Source organism: Lissotriton vulgaris, chromosome 8, assembly GCF_964263255.1.
Source record: "Lissotriton vulgaris chromosome 8, aLisVul1.2, whole genome shotgun sequence".
NCBI classification, from domain to species: domain Eukaryota; kingdom Metazoa; phylum Chordata; class Amphibia; order Caudata; family Salamandridae; genus Lissotriton; species Lissotriton vulgaris.
The window spans coordinates 1,472,566,800-1,472,589,431 of NC_141696.1; positions in this window are offsets into that span (position 1 = coordinate 1,472,566,800).

Consider the following 22,632-nt stretch of genomic DNA (forward strand, 5'->3'; position numbering starts at 1 on the left):
TGAGAGCCTCTACCCTTTTCGCATTGATGGTCACCCAGGTGCTATATTTCTTTGTTTTAAGGGATACCTGGTTTCCTGAGACCATCTCACTGTCCCCTAGGGAGACGAGGGTCATTTCTGCGGGATCCCCACCCTCCTGTGGGCACCCCTCCTCCCCAAGCGCTACACTAGCCAACACCTTGGACTGTCCACCGGTGGGTGTCTGTGGTCCCCCCTCTTGTGACCCACCTGGTCACAGGCATAACAGTTGCGGGGGCCGGTCTCAGCAGGCTTTCCTGTAGAGACCCCTTTCTTCTTATCACCTGGGAGCTAGGAACCTTTACCCGGGGTACTAGCTTCGTGCCCTTTAGAGAACTCCTGTGCTTTACCCTTGCCCTCCCACCTTTTTGCTGGTGACCCTGCCCATCTATGGCTGAGTCTCCCCAAACGCTTTCTTGTGGACCCGGGTACTCGCCCAGCGGTCCGCCTCCATAGCGTGCTTCCTGGGGTCAGTTAGCTGACTGTCAACTAGGTGCTGGTGCAGATCTGCAAAACATAGACTAGACAAGTGCTCCCATGCAATCAAATTGTAGAGGCTCTGAAAATCTGTTACATTACTGCCCTTCACCCAGCCATCCAGCGACATACAAGACATATCCACACATTCCAAACAAATGTTGGCCTCAGACTTTTTACTGGACCTAAACTGATCCCTGTACTTCTCAGGTGTGAGCCCATACCTAGTGAGGAGAGCGTCTTTCATGTCAGCACAGGCAAGGTCCTGCCCCTTACCCAAAGCTATCAGAGTATCCCTAGCTTCCTCTGGAAAGAGAGGCCACAACCCTGCTCCCCAGTTCCTTTCAGGGACCCCATTCATATGAATAGACAACTCGTACCCTTGAAATCACCTTTGTATTTCATTGCCCTTCTTGTACTCTTTGCCTACAATTTTGGGGATGTGTACAATTCTGTCTGTGTGTGCTGAAGAGTTGATGCCACCATCTGAGCTGGATCTACTCTTTAGCTCCAACTCCTTGATGATTCTCTTAAGATCTAATATCATCTTCCTTTCCTCCATGGCTACTCTTTTGTCTTCCCTCTCACTTTCTATCCTGAGTTTCTCCAACTCAAACTTCCTTGCTTCACGCCTGTCCCCCAGCTACTCTTGGGACAAGCTACTGCTGCCTTGCCTGGAAGGTTTCCCCCCTCCCAAAAGCACATCCACCCTAGGTACATGATCCTCTGCCTCTCCACTGAGAACACCAGATTGCCCACTGGCATGTCTGGCTGCTACCCAGGCCCTCAGCGCCTTTTGTAGCTCCTCATTCCTGGTGAGGCCTCTGATCTGGACTTTCAGGTTCTTGTAAATGGTTTTCAATTCCTTTATGTTGTAGGGATTCCAACCTATCCTCCTCAAAGGCAATTTCCATTGATACAATTATTGATGCTCTAGATTCAGGCATGCTGAAGTAGCAAGTTCAAAGTTGGCAAGATCAAAAATAGGCCAAAAAGAAAAAGAAAACGTATATGGTACCTAATGGCCTGCAATATGGTAGTAGTACACACCAATCAATGTAAGTCAAGTGCAAACACAAGTCCTATCATCACCGCTGACAACCAATGTTAAAAATGGGATTTCTGGTTGGCTAAGGTTTGCACCAAAGCCAGGCAGGAACCACCACTCTAGTCAGGATAAGGGAGTTACACTCCTAAAATAACCTCTGCTCACCCCCTTTGTAGCTTGGCACGAACAGTCAGGCTTATCTTAGAGGCCGTGTGTAAAGCATTTGCACAGAACCAACAGTAATGCAATGTAAGCGACACAAAAGGACTCCACACCAGTTTAGAAAAATATCGAATATTTTTATATACTTTAACAAGACCAAATACGATAAACACACTATAGCACCCACAGCTGACTACAAGTTGAGCACCTCAATCCTAAAGTCCCATATATATCAGTTTCTGTGCATAGGGCCTCCGGGACCTGCTGCGGTTGGGTCCCACTGGGATACCAGAGAAAAGGCTTCAAGAAGCGTGGAGGCAGGACCAGGTATGCAGTGACAGAACAGCCAGAAGTAACTTTTATCAATATTCTTTTATTCTTCTTCTTATAAAAATGGAACAACAGCGATAACAATCCACAATACAGTACTTTGAAAATAGTTGCTACACCAGATGTCTTTAAATGGCAAAAATACGTTGAAAACACAGTACGTACGAGTAGGTAGCTCGGTCTGAGTCTACAGCGATGCTGAAAACAACAGAGTCACGCAGTTCCAGCTGACCGCGTCGGTATGGGCCAGCAACAGCGGGGCAGACTCGTTAACAGTACCTTTCTTAGTGCGGCTCACATAGAGTTGCGAGTCGGTCTTGGCATCCGCCGCGGTTGCGAGGCAAAGTGGAAGCGGTGCGCGGTGCGGTGTCCCTCGTTGCGGTGCGATCAGCGGCTCGGTGATGATCGTCCAGATGGCGTCGGTGAGACCAAGGCGGGCGGTGCAGGGTGAGACGGTGCTCGATGCGGTGCTGGCAAGTTGCAATGCAGCGGCATAGCCGGTTGTCAGGAATCGGTGCTGGACAAGCTGGACAACTGTGCGTGACGAGGCGGTCACTGGTGTCAACCTAGCGGCGAACGAGTTGGTGAGACCACGCCAGTGAAGTGAAGCGAGGTGGTGCTGGGCGCGGTGCCTCTCGATGCAGTGCAGGCAGCGGCTTGGGGACGATGGTGCAGACAGTGTAGGTGAGACCAAGGCATGTGATGCAGGACGAGACGGTGCAGCCTGCGGTGCCTTCAGGAGACAATGCCAGCAACGGAGTCTGATGACGGAGTCGGTCGCGGTTCCCTCTTCTCTCTGGCAACTGAAACAGCAGTTCCGGAGCGGTACCCAGAGGTTGGTGAAGCCTTTTCAATCCCTGAGACTTCTTAACAGGAGGCCAGCTCGGTTTCTGGCCCTTGGAGATACTCAGCACAAGTAGAGAAAGTTCAGTGGAGTCCTTTCACTTCCCAAGGCAGAAGCAGCAGCTGCAGGTCAACCCAACAAAGCAACAACACAGCAAAGAGGCAGTACTCCTCCTGGCAACTCTTACAGCTCTTCGTCTTGGGAGGTTCCTTGATTCCAGTGAGTTCTCTGAAGTCTTTCCTATCCCTGAGACTTCCAACAAGAGGCAAACTCTACTTCAAGCCCTTGGAGAACATTCGAACAGCAGGATGATGAAAGCCCAGTCCAGTCCTTTCCCTGTTCAAGACAGAAGCAACCACTGCAGGCCAACCCCTCAACACGCAGGATAGGGGCAGTACTCCTCCTCCAGCTTACCTGATCCTTCTTCCTGGCAGGTTCCTTAGTTCAGAAGTAATCTAAAGATCTGGGTCCCAATATTTATGCCAGCAATTTCTTTGTCCTCTGACAGCAATTTCTTTGTCCTCTGAAGGCAGAGGAGCCTGGACCTAGTTCAAACCAGTTTGGGGGTACATTCTGCCAGGGTGTACCTTTTTCCTTTTTTAGTGTGGGCCAGGGTGCTCAGACGCACCGCAGGAGGTGGAGCCAGCATTATGGAAGGCGAGCCCAGCCCTATTCAGACCCAGGTCTTCTCCTCCCACCCATCTATGTGTAGATGTGCCTATTCAGCCCTGCTGACTCACCCCGTCTCCCCCAGCCCAGGTCACTCACAAACCAGACAGCTAATACACAAGGTAGCAGAGGCAGGCTGGATGATTAGGTCAGAAAATACCCACTTTCTAATAGTGGTATTTTCAAACACGAAATGTTAAAACCAACTTCACTAAAAGATGTATTTTATCATCCTGAGTTCAGGCATACTAAGTTTCTACCATGTTACCTGGGTCAGTTAGGATCATAGGCTGTAATGATCAAACTGCCCATTCTGGCCTATGGAGAACAGTCTTGCAATAGTGAAAAATGAAGTAGGCTGTTATTCACTATCAGGACATGCCACACACACTAGGGCATGTCCTGCCTTTCACATACAATGCACCCTGCCCATGGCGGTACCTTGGGCCTACCAGAGGTGTGACGTCACATATAGCAAAGGGAAGGTATAGGGACTTGCAAGTGGGCGCACTTGCCAAGTCGACATGGCAGCCCCAGGCTGCGCATAGGCTCTGTGCTGGCAGGCACGAGTTACACTTTACGGGCTGTTTACGTGGGTGGCACAATCCAGTGCTGCAGCCCACCAACAGCATTTGATCTATCGGCCCTGACACTCTAAGTGCACTTTACTAGGGACTGACACATAGATCAAATAGGCCAATCATGGAAACACCAATCCATAACACATTTTATACAGGAGCACTTGCATTTTACCACTAGACAGCAGTGAGGAAAGTATGCAGAATCATTACACCAGCAAAAACAGAGTAAAAAACGGGAGGTTAGAGAGCAAAAAGTCAGGGGAAACACGCCAAAAGATACCAGGTCTAACAAGGTCTATTGTCTTTGCGAGTCCATCTATGTACCGGAGCTTTACCTATTTCCTAATCTACTTTAAATCTATCAACTTTTGCCCAGGTCACATCTGGGTACAACCTGTCATACTCTCGGGGGACCTCCTCCCCCCTCTATTTCTCACTGAGCCATTCACTCTCTGAATCTCTCCCTTCCTTCATACTGAAATGGGCAGGTCTCTCACCCACCTTTTCCTCCTCATCCACCTCTGGCTTTCTTCGCATTTTATTTTATTTATTCACTCTCCTTTTTTCTCCCTTTTTATCCAACCCTCTTTTCCGATACATCTCTCACAGACTTTTAGTCTCTATTCCATCTATCTGATCTTTCCTCACTCCACCATTAAACAGAGCCAAAAACATGTCTCTTCTAGACAGCCTGTTATTGTCTGTACAAGTCTCAGACCTGGAAGCTCTTTCAGGCTTTATCCAGTCCCCCAGCTCTCCCAACTCACGGACTGCCTCAATCACCTGCGCCAAAGTGATACCAGTCTGATTAATTAGCAATGTCATCATAACCTGTTTGTAAGCAGGGGGAGACAAACAGATTATTTTATTTCACACTGACACAGATAAAAGTCCATCCATCAACTTATGTGCATTATTCAGAAAAATTGCAGTTTTCCCTTCCTCCTTAAGTCTCTATATGGCATCTCTCAATGTATACCATGGTTTATCATTCACTGATCAATCTGACCCTGTCGGGTATTTCTGACTGCATACGACCACTGCCAATTGTAACAAATTAGTTTGATTATTGCCCCCATAATTCCTAAACTGCTTCTGCACTGTGGGATCAGTACTGAGTGTGCAGAATTTCATTGCATCTACATGATCTAACATTACCCCAGAGGCGCCCATATCAAACAACCGCACCATCCATGTATGTAGAGATTCTCCAGGTCTTTTGTCTGAATCTGTCTAAAATGTCATGTATCTACTGCTGAGTAAAATCCTCTGAGAACAAGCTCCTACCCGCCCCCAAAGACTTCCAGCTTTTAATACCTTTACTCAACGTGATGCAAAGTTTCTAGAAACCCAGTCCCCTTTCTTCTGTTCCGAAAACCGAGCTGGCCGTACTAGTCTGTGTCAAGGTCAAGGCAGAAGCTGCCCAGGCTCCTGTATTTTGACTCTGAGACAGAGCTGTACATTCCGCACATTCCGTGAAACGTACCAAGCACGTATCCCAAACAACATGTTCCAGTTCACTCTGATCGGTGAAAAGCAAAAAACAAATGAAGAGCGAAAACTGCCCTCCCCGCTTTGCAGCTACGTGCGAGCATAGAAAATGGAGTCAGTTACACAAGATTGCTTAGCGTGCTGCTCAAGCTTCTGCTTCGATAGGTGGGTCCTGTGCTGCGGTGCTCACCCTGCATGAGGCAGATATCCTACACAACATGCTCCTCTGTGCCCTGCGAGTGAGTGAGACCCTTAGCTGCTCTGCTACTTTTGAGTGGAGAATGAAGGTAGAATGTCCTGCGAAAAAGATGGAGTGCAGGTTAATTTGGGGGCATAAAACCTATGACCTACGATCATTATCTTCCCTCTCTGGAGCATGGTGCTTTTCATATTTTGGTAGTTCCTTCTACTTCAATCTTTGTTAGGGAATCCACCAAGGGCCAACAGGCTGCCCAGACAATCTTGACATAATGGCAGGATGACCGCGGGGGAAGGAGCTCTGAAACCAATCTCCCGGACTCGGGACCACCGTCTCAGTAAAACCGCCACCGACCCCCACCTCAAGCCGTGAAATTCAACAACCCTTAAAGAAGCTGGACGACTCACCGCAATAATCCAGGATTAGAACAGATTGAAGCAGGCCAAACGGACACGCACAGTGGAATCATCCCTCGCGCGGTGCCTCCAGGACAGCAAGTGGTCCGATGAGGATCCAGTCATGAAGGAACCCGCCAAGGACCATATGTTAAGCCCCACATTCGTTGGACAACAGCTCCACAGTGGATGACTGCTCACCTTTGGGCACGGCCTCCAGGACCAAGACTGGATTGAAGTCCCTGCCACCTCGTCTCACCCACAGGTACAATGATTGTCCCCTTCGTGTCAACGCAGCTTTCTGTTGCCAAGGATATAAACTAAAAATAATCAAACCGTCTCTCTCTATTCTATCTAAAGAGGATCCCCTGCCTCAACACAACATTGGGGGCCACACTCTAGTGCTTCGAATGCTTTGCCCACTCTAAGATGGCCGCCCTGACGTCCCAATAAATACACATAGACCGAGAGTCTGAATAAGATACTAAAGCATCCGCGATTATGTGACCCCCCAACGGGTTAACAAAGCCACACAGTGAGTTCCCTCAATAGCTTATCACACTGAGGATAACCCCACCAACTCTCACCCCTCCGTCCTTTCGCTGCAACTTCTCTCCCAATTTATTTGCTGGGTTCCCGCCTCTCCTCGGACCAGTCCTTTAAAATCCCTCTGACTCCTATGGTGGCAATGTGATCCCATGCCGTCTATTGCTTTCTCCACTACTCTGCGGCCCCCGACCCAGCAGTCCCTCGTCTCCCATAGCGGTGATGGACCGCACCTGCATTCCAATCTCACGTAACCCAACAACGCCACGTGGTACCCCAATCCCTGTCGATGCTCCCATGCCGACCCACACGATACCACAAGGCATGAACGCCTTTGAAATTAGCTTCCCCCCAGATCTCCACCAAAGCAAATAGAAACCTCAAACATAGTCTTATCAGACAACACCCAGAAACAATTTTTGTAGACTCCTACCACTGCTCTTCCAAAGGGCAGGTGAAGATGGATCTCATCTTCCGCACGGATAGACAGGACAATTGGATCACTACACGTTGATTACAACTTCACATATCGAAAACAACGACCACCACACATAGCTGTAAATTTACGACCTCTCTTGTGAACCATTGACTAGAAATTATAACACAACAGTGACCATTTACTCAAATGGCACAGTGTTGATACAGGCTAATAATGAGAACCTAGAGGCCTTCGACTCCCTCTTCCCTGCTCTCCAGTCTGCCCATCTCCACTCTCTTCGATCTGCTCCGCCTCAACCCCCGTCCCCGGACTCCCTTCCCCACCAGAGGTCACAAATACCTACTCCCATCCTCCCGGCGAGACCCTTCAGCCTCCCAGCTAGGAGCCCTTCTCTTTCCCCCATTCCTCCTACTCGCGACCATCAATCTCCCGAGGTTCTTCTTATCCCTACACCCCCTCAGACTCAGCCGCCACTACATCCCTTTACCTTCACTCGAACACGGCCTCTGGCCCCTCCCCTCTCCTACTGAACCTCTGAGGAAGAACTCGCAACCCGACCCCCCACAGAGGGTCATGAACAGCGGCTATCTAGGCGACTCAACCAGCATTAGACCTCAGAATTCGATCTTGCCCACCACCTCAAGGGCTGTCCCGACCCACAATGACATGCCTCCCCCTTTGGAAAACATGTAGCACCGACTGATCTTATTAGAGAATCAGTTACTAATAATATTCAGAGACCTTGACGAAATTATAACCAACCTAGACAAGGCTCGTATGGCCGAGCAAGCCCCTATAAGGGCCTCTCCTCCAACCAACTCTAACCTTCTAAATTCACAGTCCGAGCCCTGTCCCGCCCCCAATCTCCCGACCCTGAGGCCCAATAAAACTGTTGTGGAGACTCCGTTACAGACCCTCTCTCGAATGCCCGAGCAATCCCTTAAAAGTGCCTTGCCTGCAACCAATTCTAACCTCCCAAAATCCCAATGCGATCCCTTTCCCGTCCTCGATATCCGACCCCGAGGCTTAATAAAACCGTTGTGGAGTCACGTTACAGACGTTACCATCCCGTCAACAGGGGAGTTCCCCAAGGATCAGTGCTCTCCCCTCAAATCTTCAACATCTACATGGAACCCCTCACCACCCTCCTCAGTATAGCTGACATCCCTTTCCACTTATATGCTGACGATACTCAAATTTACTTGGAAATCTCGTCGGCCAAAGACATTCAAGGACTTAACGAGTCACTAAGAGAAGTGCAACTGTGGCTGTCCAATAATCACTTAAAACTAAACCCTGACAAAACCGAACTCCTCCTCATTTCAAACAAAGAAGAAAATCCACAAATGGTCGAGTGGATAAAAGTCATTGATGCGCTCAACGGGAACCTCACCCTGGCTGATTCTGTTAAATCCTTAGGCATTACACTAGACTCAAAACTGGACATGACCAAGCACAATAAGATCTCAGCGAAGAGTGCCTTCCTCAACCTTAAGCTTCTAAACAAAATAAAACCTTTTATCCCGCCCAAGGATCTTAAGCAAGCCACCCAAGCATTGGTGCTGTCAAGACTAGACTATGGAAACGCCGTCCTTTCAGGAATAGCTAAAACACATCTTGCTCCCCTGAAAACAACTCTCAATGCGGCTGCCAGAATAGTCACTGGAGTAAAGAAATTTGATCATATCTCTCCTGCTCTCAAAGAACTCAAGTGGCTTCCTATAGAACTGCGGGTGAACTTCAGAACAGCCTGCCTCACACACAAAGCCCTTCACACAGACAAACCTGAATATCTGTCGGCCAAACAAAAAAAAGCTGGCCAGAACACCTTACTTCTCATCCCGCAAAAAACACGAAAACAGAAAACCGCCGCCAGGTCCTTCGCCGGAAACGCGCCTAAAATCTGGAACTCTATTCCCTCTCACAGCAGAACTATTCCGTCCTTTGCTAAATTCAAAAGTCAACTCAAAATCCTTTTCCTTCACCGATCACTGAGGAACAGATAGGAGCAGCTGGAGCCTGAGATTCACACTTCCCTCCCCGGATTCTATGTTAGTCAGGATCTTGATATGGACCCTCCTCCGCATTGGCACAGTGACTTTTATTACTGAACTGTCTTGCCTTACTGTACTTTGTGCTGCTATTTTTTCCTCTGTAATGTAACCGATGTGAAGCGCTCCGATACCCTCCGGTCAGGCTAGCACTATGTAAAACTTCTTAAATAAATAAAGATGGAATCAGCACAGAAAATGGAGTTAATTATGCCAAATGGAGCCAATGGTCAATATATCATTCTTAATCAGTACAGTCCCTTTGTCCCTTGTGTCTTGTGTTAGTCATTGTTGGGTAGGAAGATGACAATGGGATGAACCATTTACATAGATATTAGGGAGGTGCTGTGGAAGGTGGTGTGTAGCCCTTGCCTGGCTCTTAATGAATTATTCATACTGGATGAGCACATCGAAGATGATACAGGAGGCCTATTGTTCAGGAAAAACCCTTCTTCTGCACCCAAACCACAGGCTAGATAAGGTTCAGCTCTGAGATCCCGTTATTGTGGAATATAGGGAACTAATGTAGGTGAAAGATTATGCCTGTATTAGGCCATCTGAAGCTATGCCTATATTAGGGCATCTATATGAAAGATAACAGGACCTGGCATGCTGAGAAATAATCATGCAGCCGACTGACGTTCCATAAAGGGTGTCCATCTCGAGACCAAGATGGGATCTTTCATTCTCTCCCATCAGATAATGGGTTGGACCATCTGAAAAGAAGGCAGCAAGCAGGTAGGTTTGACAAGCTTCTTTAATCCAGTCCAGTCCCACAGCTTCCCGGCAGGAACTGCCGAATCCAAGCATTCCAGGTTCCGCACAGGGAACACTGAGAAGGAATGCATCTTGTGGCAGTGCACAAGATCCCAACACCCCCCCCCTTCCTTCACAATGAAAAAACTGCGAAATAACACAACATAGCTGACATATTAAACAGAAAAAAACTACACAAGGCAAGGTAACAAAACGTAATACCTAACATAATCTTGGAATCTGGAGGGAGTGACCCTTGTTCTACAAGAACATCCCCGGGAAATAATCTCCCTGGAATGAGCAGGTACACTCTGATTACCAGCCACAGGAGGCACAGCAATGCAAAGTTAATGGACCCCTAAGTTGCCTCTCACATACTCAGCTTATGACTCCGGCACAAAAGAGATAGTACTTTTATTCCAGATCATACCATTCTCTAACACAACCACGTGGTCTCTCACCTCCTTTACTCTAACCGGAGGAGAAAACCAAGAGAAACCCTTGCAAACAAGTACAGGTGTCTTTAACCTCACCCAGTCACCAATGCACATTGGGGATACTCTAATACAATGCTACGCATACTTGGACTGAGCAGCGGCCCTGATATCAGCCACATTACTCAGCTCCTGCAGATCAACTTCCTTTCTCAACATCCAGTCTTTATTCAGCTTAGAACCAGCCACCCTACCCCTTAACAAGGTGAAAGGAGACATGCCTGTACTTGCGTGAGGAGTGATTCTCATTGCCCACAACATGTCAGAGATAACCTTTCTCCAGTGAAAACCATTAATAAAAGCCAATTGTAGTTGATCCTTAATGACATGGTTAAGGCGCTCAACCAAACCGTTGCTGCGATGATGATGAAGGGAGGTAAGGATATGCTTGATGCCATACTCCTTCAAAAATTCCTGCATCTCCACGGACACCAATTGAGTGCCGTTGTCAGTCACCAATTCTTCTGGAAACCCCTCACGAAGAAAGAACTTCCTGAAAAATTTGATGATCATTGCCGAATTGATACCATCCACAAACCTCACCTCAGGCCACTTAGACATGTAGTCAATTAACACCAAAGCATATTTGGGAGAGGTTCCTATTCCACCAAAAGGACCAGCCACATCAAAAGCCAACTTGCCCCATGGTGAATCTCTTACCACAATAGGATTGATAAGAGAAGAATATGTTACTTGGGTTTTAGCACTCAAAACACACGCACCGCAATCCCGAACACAATGTTCAACGGACCTATCCAGACCTGGCCACCAAAAGTGTTCCCTAACCCTCCTCTTGATGGCACAAATGCCCAGGTGACCATTATGAGCCAGATCTAAGACCTTCTTGCGCATGGACATACGTACGACCAATAACATACCCCTCAGCAGAATCCCATCCACAAGAGACAATTCATCAAACACTCTTGTAGGGAATCAATTCAGGAATGAGATTCATATTGTTGGGCCATCCATGAACCATGAAATCCATCACCTTGGTGATCGCAATGTCTTCGGACAAAGCTAACTTCCAATACGTTTCAGAGTGAGCAGTTCCAATAGGATAAGCCAGCGTGCCAACAGCACACACCATCTCCAAGTCCTCACCTACATTGTCAACAACAACCTCAGTAAGGGGTAATCTGGACAGGCAATCAGCCACATGATTCTTCACACCAGCCACATTTTCCAAATGATATTTAAACTCATTCAGTCTGTACTGCCATTTAGCTATACGTGAAATGTGGCCCTGCCACCTCCTTTAGTGGTAAAAAGATCTACCAAAGGCTTATGGTCAGTTCTCAGAATAAATTCATTCAGGGAGAGGTGTGACGCTGCAGCCAGGGTGACTGGTGCTGGAATCTGGGGATCACGGATCGATCCCCTGCTCCGGCAGCAGGTTTGCCCAGCACCATGTGACTCTGGGAAATAGCTTCCTTAATCTTCCAGACAGCCCTAAGCGCCTATAGACCCTAACGGGTGATGGTTCATGCTTTACAAATGTGGATTATATATATATATATTATATTATATATTCCCCACAAAAAGTTCCGGAAATACTGTACACCCCACCATAAGGCCAGAGCCTCCTTCTCAATTGTAGAATAGGTGTTTTCTGCCCCCCAAAAGCAATAGTTTTTTCCTTAGTATCAGTTCTCTTCTGCATAAGAACAGCCCCTAAACCAACAATCCATAAGAATGTCATCTATACTACTATTATAAAGAGAGAACTTGCACCTTTTGGCCAGGTAAACTCGGGAACCACAGCACCAATCACAACACCCAATACAGCGTTGGAAAGGGCAGTTGCAGCAGAAGGACATAGGCTATGCAGACGCCCACCATATTGTTAGACGGGGATCCTGAGGGTCGGCCGAGCAAGGGGGAGAGGCCTCCTGGCGAGGGCCCTCTCCTTAGATCGTACGGACGAGCAACTACCCCCCCACAGATAGACACCACACAAAGATACGTTCTGTACACTTTTATCGGTATTCTTAAGCAGGTTATACTGGACGATACAGTAGGACCAGGATACGGTGATTCATTCAATTCTAGTCTCTGAGGGAAAAGGGGGTAGCGGGACAGTCTTGGTACCGGTCCGATACAGGAGTATAGCTCTCAATCCTCGAGCTGGAGGTTTTCTCAAGTAGGGGCCGCGGCAGCGCCAGCAGGCCTTCAAGGATGGTTCACGGAGATGGGCCGCGGCTGCGCCAGCAGGCCTTCAAGGATAGTTCACGAGGATGAGCCGCGGCAGCGCCAGCAGGCCTTCAAGGATGGTTCACGAAGATGAGCCGCGGCAGCGCCAGCAGGCCTTCAAAGATGGTTCACGAGGATGAGCCGTGGCAGCGCCAGCAGGCCTTCAAAGATGGTTCACGAAGATGAGCCGCGGCAGCGCCAGCAGGCCTTCAAAGATGGTTCACGAGGATGAGCCGCGGCAGCGCCAGCAGGCCTTCAAGGATAGTTCACGAGGATGAGCCGCGGCAACGCCAGCAGGCCTTCAAAGATGGTTCACGAGGATGAGCCGCGGCAGCGCCAGCAGGCCTTCAAGGATAGTTCACGAGGATGAACCGCGGCAGCGCCAGCAGGCCTTCAAAGATGGTTCACGAAGAGGAGCCTCGGCAGCGCCAGCAGGCCTCCAAGGATGAGTTTGTCTAGGTGTCTCTCGACTCCAGGATACAACTGACTTCCTGCTCTGGAGCTGCCCCAGTTATAGGTCTGGCTCCCTTTGATGTCCGGACCCTCGCACTTGGAGGTCGTGGGGTCCGGGATGAGGGAGTCCAGACACCCAGCAGGGGGGTGGAGCCAGCGCCCAGGGAGGCTGGGGGCGATCGAAACCAGGCGGAGAGGAGCCATCGACACTCCTTCTCCCATTAACTCGCCTAGTGGTCTCTTTACCCCCTGGGTGGATGGAGGTGCCTCGATGTCGGGGCTTGGCTGGGCCTAAGGCGGAGGTCGACCCGAGGCCACGAGGCCTGGTCGTAGAGGGTCCAAAATGGCGGCTGGGCCGGGGACGGTGGTTCGGGAAAGGGCCCGGGCCAGCCGAGAAGGTTGTGGATGTGAGTGTGAGTTCCGTCGGGGAAGAGCTAGGGGTGACCCGGAGGGCTAAAGGCGTTGTCCTTGTCCGGCGAACAGGGGTCACAGTAGTCCGGGATCCGCCGTGCGGGGAGGGGTCGGGCCATGCCACGAGGCCGGTCCAACACATATACATTTGTAAATGTAAAAGAACCATGCCAGCAAAGTAGTCTCTTGTGGGAGTGTCTGCATTGTGCTGTGGGCGTGACAATCGCTGGGGGCATTCCGTCACGAGTGTTGTTTTTTCTTCCCAGGTTCTATACATTCCTGCTCCCTTTAAATAGTAATTCAGTGGAGGTCCCATTCTCTTAGAACCACCCCAAGCACAGTTATGGGCAAAAATACAACATGCCCCGCAAAGCATTGTGGGATAAGCTTAGCATAATTTTTAGCATTCATAAAAGGGTTTCAATGTTTTGGAATTTTACTCATCAGGGACATCTTGGGATGACGAGGTGAACTGCAGCTTGATGTATAATATTTTAAATGCTATTGCATTTGCCTCATCAGGGACATCCAGGGACGGCGAGGTGAACTGCAGCTTGATATATAATATTTTAAATGCTATTGTATTTGCATCATCAGGGACATATAGGGACATGAGGTGAACTGCAGCTTGATGTGTAATATTTTAAATGCTATTGCATTTGCCTCATCAGGGACATCTAGGGACCATGAGGTGAACTGCAGCTTGATGTATAATATTTTAAATGCTATTGCATTTGCCTCTTGGGGACAACTGGGGAGAACGAGATGAACTGCAGCTCTTTGTAGAATTATTTGGATACGATAATATTCACTTCCCACTGCTAATCTCGTCCCATAATGGTTTACAGGGGCTTGATCTCAAAATCATCACCTCTCTCACTGCTTGCTGGAAGCTAATTTCACTTTTGTGAAATGACTATATGCATTTTAGCATGTAGAAATACTTGGTATTTTACCTTGAATATATGAGGCTTCTGTTTTAATAATTGGAAATTTGACGGACAAAATATTGCGGCTTTATTGTACCAGTTCGCGCCAATTCCGCACACCCCTACTTTAAATACCCCTGCACCCCATAATCATAACCCACCCTTACTCTATAAAATGCCCTAACACCCTTAAACACTAACCCATCTTAACCCTATAAATATATCCTGTACCCCAAAACCCAAACCTATCTCTAAACCCTAAAAATACCCCTGTACCCCAAAACCAAAACCTAGCCCTGAACCCTATAAATACCCCTGTACCTCAAAACCCAAACATACCCCTGAACCCTAAAAATACCCCTTTACCCCAAAACCCAAACCTACCCCTGAACCCTAAAATACCCCTGTACCCCAAAACCCAAACCTAGCCCATAACCCTTAAAATACCCTTGTACCCCTAAACCTAAACCTACCCCTGAACCCTAAAAATACCCCTGTACCCCAAAACCCAAACCTAGCCCTGAACCCTTAAAATACCCCTGTACCCTAAAACCCAAACCTACCCCTGAACCCTAAAAATACCCCTATACCCCAAAACCCAAAACTAGCCCTGAACCCTAAAAATACCCCTGTACCCCATAACCCAAAACTATATCTGAACCATTAAAATACCCAAACATCCCAAAACATATACCTCAGGACCCCAAAACATATACCCCTTTACCCATACTTGCCTTATCCAAACATTTTTAAAAAACATGCTTTTACCATTCATGCATTTACAACAAATTTCGTTGTAAGTGTATGCGTGGTAAAAGCATATAAAATGTAATGCCATGCGTTACAATGGCATTGCGGAGTCATGGTATTTTCGTTATGAAAGTATGCAGAGTGATGGTATGCGGAAAGAAATTTGCGGCATAATGGGTGTTTACCCTCCCCTGTACGTACATTGGTGGCACGGCGGCCCACATCTCCAGCAACATACTCATATTTTTTCACCACCAATTGGAAAAATGCACAGGTCTCTCTCATTGATGCCCAGCACCGACAAACACTTTTAGACACACCTCCCACCACAAGTTCTAGAATTGCGAACTTTAGAGATGGGGAGCTACGTTAGAATCTCGGCAAACCGCTTTGTCTCCCCGTGCCTACCACAAATCAATGTGGTCTTCTGTAATGTAAATTGTGCTCATGCCATGTGGTCGAGCTTGCGCTATATAATATTGCAAGGAAAATAAAGTAGGGAAACTCAAGTTCACACACTACTGAACGCGCACTCTTAAGTGCATCAGCAGTGCACTGTGAATCGGAGCGTTTCACAGGCCTGTCACAGATAAGAAATGCTATCAAAATGAAATCCTACGAAACAATATACTACTGGCCTGCAGCAATTCATACCCAGACAACGTCGGGACGGGCTGCTAGTCTTGGATAAACACCACTCCTGCAGTGTTCTTGAATAAATTTCCCATGAGACGCTGGAACACTGCAGAAGCCGATACCAGACCAAATGGCATACGTATATAGCGAAATGCACCTTCAGGTGTCACAAATGATGTGAGATGTCTAGAATCCTTAAACAATTGCACTTGATGATAAGCGGAGGAGATGTCGAGTGAAGAGAAGTACTTTGCACCCTCCAATGTTGCTAGCATCTCATTGATGTTAGGTAAGGGCTGGCGATCTACCCAATTGCAAGCATTAAGGTTGCGCAAGTCCACACACATCCTGAGAGACTTGCCCGCCTTGCGCCCCAGAACAATGGGGAATAACCATTCTGACCCCTCAATGGTCACAATTACACACATGGTGCACAAACACTTGAGTTCTCCCCTGAGTGCAATACGTAAGCTCAATGGCCCTTTACACACCTTTTGTGCAACAGCTTTTGCACCTTCCTTGAGAACAATGCAGTTTTGAAAACCCTTAGGTTTTCTCAAATCCCCAATAAAAATATAAGGATACATTGGAATTCCTCCTCACCAGACAACCGTGCTCCAGTAATAGTATGCACAGGAGAAACAGAAGAGGAATTACAATAAAATTGTTTCGCATCATGTTTAAATAGGACCATATCCGGATGGTTGGGATCTAAAATAATCCCAAACTCACCTTGCTCCTCCAATCCCAACAAATTCTTACCATCCTTCACGATGTTCACCATACCTTGATTACAATCCCCTTTGAATTCAAGATTTCCCTTAAACTTCCCAAGAACCTCCGAACTTTTTCCACCAAAGGCAAAGATTTTTTATGCTAGACTGATTTACTGGAATATTACCTAGTCTTTCGAAATCCTTGCTAATAATGAGGGTACATGGAGAACCAGAATCAGCAGGAAATCTTACATTCTTGCCATTCACGCTTATCACACATGCAGGGGATTGGCTTTTGCCGGGTTGAGCTATGGAAGCTATTTCCACTATACCATCTGACTGTATGAAGAGAGAAGACAACATTAATAACATATCATCATTATTATTATCCTCCCCAGAATCAGCACAGTCCTCCTCAATGGTCTTCACAGTATGTGATGGTCTCTTGTGAGTCACAGTAGCCTTAAAAAACACGTGCCAGATGACCTTTCTTGACCACATTTGAAACAAGTTTAAGTTACTGCAAAACAAAACTTGAAATTTCCCAGGTGAGATCTGCTGCCACACCAATAACAAGAGAGTTTGAATCTGTCTGATTTGGATGGTGGTTCAGAAATGCGAGGCACATTTGTATTGGTACCTTTAACAGTTTTGCTTATGGGTTTAGAGCTAACTAACCTAACCTCGAAGGTGTGGCTCCACTCATCTAATTCATACAAAATTGAGAATGCTCAATGCTTGTAGCTAAGGTTAGAGCTGTTTCCAAATCAGGATCCTCAGAGGATAAAAGTTTTTGCTGAATCTTCTTATTACAAGTGCGTTCAATTAGCTGATCATGATGAATGAGCTCATCTCTGACCTCTCTATAATCGCATGTAACTGCTAGAGTTCTGAGAGCGCCTCCAAAATCATCGATTTATTCACCAGGAAGTTGGGCACATTGTAGGAATTTGTGATGCTCAAGTACTGAATTTCTTTTGGGATTGAATCTCTTGTCTAAGGTTTTAATAAGAGAAGCATAGTCATCTATGATCAAAGAATCGCCATCATCGCCCCAACTAAAACGTGTGCTCACAACTTCCAAAGGTAGGCTCTTTAAAATACTTTTCCCCTCTGAACCCAAATTATACACCAGTAAGGCTTTCTTCTTCTTTGAGACGAAAGTGTCTCCATCAATTGCTTCTAGATAAGCATCAAATGTCTGTTTCCACGGCTGCCAATTAATAGGAGGAGTGCCAAGTGATTGCAAAAGGAAGGTGGTGCAAGCACGCGATCCATTGGGTGGCCTTGCGTGGGTTAATTGCTGCACCAGAAATCACAACCCCAAATGTGAGCTTGCACGAGGAATATTAGCTTTGTTAAAGATACAGTCTAAATATTGTTAAGGAGAACAAGGTGTGCACATCACTGACATGCTAAAAATGAGGTAAGAATAACACAGCATAACACATGCAAGGTAAGTGTGTCACTGTTGCAATAAAATGTGTGTACCACAATATAAAGAAAATGCTTCAAGACGTTGCCACAATGGTGTGAATGTCACCGTAACAGGCACTAGAATAACTGGTTGACACATCTGGTGTGTGTGTCACTGTACGAAGCAACACAAGAATAACTGATTGATACGATTGATGTGCGTGTCACTGTAGCCAACAACTTTGGTGAAATCTGTTGACACGCTTAGTGTGCGTGTCTCCGAACGAACAACTTGTGTAACTGTTGTAAATACTTGATATAAATTGAATTGACACGCTAGATGTGCATGTCACTGTTAAATCCACTCTGATTTATGCTGGTAAAATAACGCAGGAATAAATTGACACGCCAGGTGTGTGTGTCACCATTAAATCCACTGTTTTGTGATGCTTGGATTTATGCTGGCCTGCACTGGAGATACATCAAAGATGGCACCTACGTTGCGTGCCTTGGGTGGTCACGTAAGGCATCCAGTACGCGGGAGGCCAGACAGTGCACTAGTTTTTATTGTAGAAGGCGCGCATGCGTTTAACAATGGGAACATGAGAGGGGGCGTTGCCAAGGAGCCCATGAGGGACGACGTGTGAGCATGAAGCTCCGTGCTGACCCAAAGTTTCATCCTGTTTTGGGACCCACACTCATTATTTTGAGCACCCGCGACTGTGCCTATAGATGAGGAGAGCACCCGCTGATTGAGTGGAAGACTGGGACCCTAATTGACAGGAGATCGGCGACGGCAGTGCGATTATTTGAGGAGCGTCCAATATGGCGCTGCCGGAGGCTCTGCAGGACTGAACACAGAGCAGACAGCAGCACCCTGGTGGCGGTGATGGCGTGGAGGACTCCGGAGGGTGCAATCTAGCCATGGGATTGCTGTGACCCCCTTGTTGCAATAGTGGCCTTGGGGCCCATGGCACCGGTGAGAGCGGTCACTGTACCGACAGAGAGGGGGCTCGTGCAGCAATGAGGTAGCACTGCACAGCGTCTGGGAACTTCAGAGGAGACAACGAAACACGGAGGTGTATGGGTGCAGAAGAGGACTGCAGGGGGAACATGGTGCCTATTCTTATATGGTTCAGTTTCCGGCCCTTGGATTTGGCAGTGATGAGTTCGAGGAAGCACGGGAGTGTGGAGGTGCAGCGGTGATGCGGAGGGGCATGCGGGTAAAGCACTGCGCGATCTCTGATCTCCGAGTACCGAGAACTGGGAGCAATGTAAGTACCGCTGGCACTGTTGGTGCTCCCAGCCACAGGGGAGACTTCAGAAACTCACTGAGCACACACAGTGGTGCTCGGCAAGGAGGTGCGCAGGCTTTGACCCAACCGACGCGGCTACAAGACATTACGAGGTGAAGAGCTGGGCTTGTGGCTGAACCGCCATTTCAGAACACGGTCAGCCATTTTGAGATATTGGGCAAGTGGTGGATGCAGCAGGTTGCGATTTGTCTGTGGGCGCCACTGGCAAACGACAGAGAAGGTGGTGGACAAGGGCAGGAGTACTGCTGGGCTATCTCTGCTTCTTTCGAGGAGCTTGGTGAGTGTCCCATGGTAGTGACTGCTGGAGGGTGCTGCGGAGGAGGCTGTGTATGAGGTTGGCCCACTGTCTCGTCGTTGGGAGTGAAGAAATGAACAGGCGGTGGGGCGAGCGACAGTGAGGCCCTGGAGAGCTATTCGGTGTGGTATCTCATGCGTAGCCTTCTGCAGAGGTAGAGTGCGGAAGCCCGTATTGGAGTGGTTGTAAGCTGGATGTGCAACTGTTCAGCTGGCCTCCTACTGAGAGGATGTTACTGGGAGAGTGGTGATTGTAGCTCCTGCGACACCGGTTACTGGTGACTGCTGCTGGAGGTGACGTAGTAGAGGGGGAAGCGACGTGGTGGCACAGTGGCAGCAGCAGGTAGATTTGGAGCATTGTGTGGTGCCCGTACTCCAGAGGTACCAACAGTGACTGCATATTATCAATGTCTTGAGCTTTTCGTCGGAGGGGCGTGAGTAACAAAGGAAAAAAACCACTGTGCTGTACGTAGGTATTTAGTACCTGAAGACCTGAAGACCGCTGTGGGTGGCACTGGCACACCTCATGGGATGCAGCTGATGGATATTGGAGGGTGACCAAGGAGAGCGGAGAGACATGTGGCAAGACGAGAGCAGCGCAGAGGTGGAGAGAGACCCAACTGGTGAGGGCACTGGCTTGGTAGTGACACGGGGTGCATGTAAAGCTGGCAGAAGACTAAGGGGCTGCACTGCTGCTGGGACTTACTGTATAATCAATAATGTGGAAACCGCGAGGGAAGCAAGGTGGGGTACCCTCAGAGGTGGATGAAGACATAAGTGTGCAGGATAAGCAAGAAGTGCTGTCTCAGCATCCAGAGGGATGATGCAGCAACAAGTGGATCAGATACAAGGCCATTACTGACACTAGAGATGCTCTCCACCAAGACATTGTGCATGTCACGCAGGGACTGGGGCTCTTTAGAGCGGACCATGGTAGACTTGCGGACAGGGTGAAACAAACGGAAGCGATGCTGGGAGATTTGGAACTTGCCCACAAAGCACTAGAGGCTCAGATGACAAATGTCAACCAACGATTGCAGACTTTGGAGAGGAGGGCGGAAGATGCTGAAGGGAGAAATCGAAGGAACAACGTCCAAGTAGTAGGGTTGCCGGAAGGAGTGGAATGGGTCAGCATGGTGGATTACCTGAAAAACTGGCTTAGGACGGAAGTGGACCCTGAGGGACTGACATCCTTTTATACTTTGGAGAGAATGCACAGAGTGCCGGCTCGGCCGCCTACACCAGCAGTGGCTAGACTACTCCACTATAAGGATAGGGATCTCCTGTTGTGCAAAGCTCGAACATCGGGCCCCTACAAAGTAGACAATTGTAACGTGACATTGTTCCCAGATTATACATTTGAAGTGCAGTGCCGCCGTGCCTTGTTCTTAGCAATCAAAAAGGAGCTCTGAGCCGAGGGTCTTCAGTATTTGCTGCTGTTTCCAGCACGTCTTAGAGTGGTCATGGATGGTAAGACGTATTTCTACGATAGTCCTGAAGAAGCTTGGACATGGCTTGAATCGTATCGAACAGGCTCAAGTGAAGCAGGACGCGGCCTTAAAACATCAGCGGAGGGGCTGGCACGCCGATCGCGACGCATTCATAGATGATGCTCGGCTGCTCACAAACCCACGAAGACCCAAACGGAGAAGGTGCGAATTGCATGCGGTCATGATGATATCTCAGGAGAAGGGGACGGCATCACCAGCAGCAATGGAATCGGAGAAGGGCTCCTTGTGCTCAAAGTCTGAGGAATCGGATACAGGAAGTGTTTGCTTGCCACACGTAACACCTGGTACAGCGGACGAGATCATGGATGCTTGAGAACATGGAATTGCCTAAGTGTTCATGAGGGGGAAGGAGGGGGGGTATTGTTTTTTTTGTTGTCTCACTGCACTCATATATGGAGTTATTGGATGACAGTTAGGTGGGTTGTAGGGATGGACAGGTGCTTGTAATATGTATGGGCTTGATAATACGCCCTTGTTAATTCCCACAGAAGCCCATGTTCTGGTGTTAACATGGGCTTCTATGGGAATTAACAAGGGCGTATTATCAAGCCAATTATCGCCGTTTTATCTGCAGTTTCCTGTTGATAAAACGGCGATAATTGTAACACCGGTCCTTGATAATATGCCCCAGAGAGTTGTAATAATAGATTTGTTCCACTGACTCCAGTAAATGTGAGTAACCCTGGAGCAGCGACTGCAGAGCCCTCTGCAGTCCAGACTGACTAGAACCATAAGGTCTTTTCCTGGATTGCCAGGTCTGGATATGCTGTATCGGAAACACTCTTAGAGTACGTAACAATAAACCTTGAGAAAACACTAGTACAGAGAACACACCTGAGAGTCATCACATATTTGATGTCCTAGATTGAGAGGCATGGTTGAAAGAACAGAATATTACCAAGGAGAGTCAGAGTACTGAACCAAGTCAGGGAACCATAAAGTCAGCTATGAAACTAGATTGATGTGGTTAGATTGGAAGCTGAATTGGATGAAATCATAAGTGGTAGTTTAGATTTGAATCAAATCGTGACTTACCAGCCCAATGAATTGCTGTCCATAGGTAAAGACGTTACTAGAAAGGCAAGGCAGGCTCATGAGAAATTATCTGAACTGGCCCAAAGGTAATACATTAACCTAGATGATCGAATAAAGGCTTTGCAAAAGAGCCTTAGACTTGCATATAGTGATCAAGATATAGAAGAGATAGAGAAGATAAGAGAATAGAATACCTGGATTAAAAACACACATTTGAGAATTAAACGCAGACGTTTGAGTCTGGGGCATGCTAGATAAATGACAAGACAGATGGTCAAAAAGGAAAAGGGCACGGGAATAGAAGCCTACTCACTATGAGAAGTGCCTAGTGGAGGTTATGCACCTTGGAGTAGAGGCGACCTTGCAGCATTTACAAATTACTTTCCGAGGCTGAGCGAGAAGCCTGTGGAATGGTAAAAACAGGTCAATCGATTTGTGAACATTTCAAAGGTGCTGTGAGTTGACTTGAACA